This window comes from Raphanus sativus, chromosome 3, assembly GCF_000801105.2.
Source record: "Raphanus sativus cultivar WK10039 chromosome 3, ASM80110v3, whole genome shotgun sequence".
Classification (NCBI taxonomy): domain Eukaryota; kingdom Viridiplantae; phylum Streptophyta; class Magnoliopsida; order Brassicales; family Brassicaceae; genus Raphanus; species Raphanus sativus.
Genome location: NC_079513.1, coordinates 5,127,616 through 5,128,783, shown reverse-complemented (window position 1 = coordinate 5,128,783; position 1,168 = coordinate 5,127,616). Strand labels below are relative to the sequence as shown.

General features: G+C 47.4%; 1 non-coding gene across 1 annotated transcript; it reads right to left on the bottom strand.

Annotated features, from left to right (window-relative positions):
* Positions 1–789: 789 nt before the first annotated feature.
* LOC130510238 (small nucleolar RNA R71) lies at positions 790–896 on the bottom strand. The gene has a single exon (XR_008943918.1). It is a non-coding gene; the product is annotated as a small nucleolar RNA R71 (small nucleolar RNA).
* Between the last annotated feature and the right edge of the window lie 272 nt (positions 897–1,168).

The window sequence follows — 1,168 nt, the reverse complement described above, 5'->3', positions numbered from 1 at the left end:
TAATTACAACTGTTAACTTGGCAGTAGAAAAGATTCATTTTTAGTGTATCAAGTTTTGGCGCCGTTGCGACGGGGACCAGATTTTACCTCTATTTTTCGGTTTCATATCTAGTCTAAGATATCTAACTCGCTTTTATTTCTTTGTTTCAGCTGATGATCCACGTGCATGACCAGTAGGCATACTCGGAGCAACACACAAGGACCATTGCATCAGCTTACCAACGAAGAACTAGCAGATTGGAACGACAGAACCGTCAACAGCCGAGATCTACGAACACCAACATGGGTGATCACCAGGATGATCTCACTGCTGCGTTTGCACTCATGAAACAGCAGATGCAACAAACAATCCAAGCGCAGCAAGCTGCCGCCGAGCAAGCAGCTCTGAACGCTGCAAATCAGCAGAACCAACCGGAGGAGGTTGTTCCGATTGGCCAGAGAAATCTACTGCGTAATCTGCCTGCTACGCGATTTGCCATCAACCCTCCCCCGCGCACTAGGCAAGACTTTGAGATCAAGCCAGCCTTGATAAGTCTGGTGCAAAGGAAGATCTTCAATGGACTTCCTGCTGAAATACCGATGGACCATATTGAGCACTTTGAGAAGATGTGTGGTTTCACTAAAGCGAATGGAGTACCACCCGATTTCATCAAGTGTACTCTGTTCCCTTTCTCGCTTGATGGGAAGGCTGCTCGCTGGCTAGATTCCCTACCTACTGGATCACTCACCACTTGGGAACAAGTTCGATCTGCTTTCTTGAGTCACTTCTACACGAAATCAAAGACAGTAGCTCTGAGACAGAAGATCGCGACCTTCAAACAGCTAGCAGACGAGCCGTTCTGTGATGCATGGGAGCGATTTAATGTCTACCGCAGAGAGTGCCCACATCATGGTTTTGAGGAAGACTACCTGCTTGGAGTGTTCTACGATGGAGTAGGCTGGGAGTACAAGAACGCTTTAAACTCAGCCAGTAATGGAGACTTCATGACCCAGTCCACTCAAGGTGCCTTCGCACTGATTGAGAACACGGCCTCAAGCTCAGCTGATAACAACCGTGAGACTGATCGCACTCAGAAGGTGAACAGCATCGACAACAACAAGATTGATGAGCTCTCTGCAAAAGTCGATCAGCTGATTAAGAGTAATCAGAACCAGGTCTTCATCATGG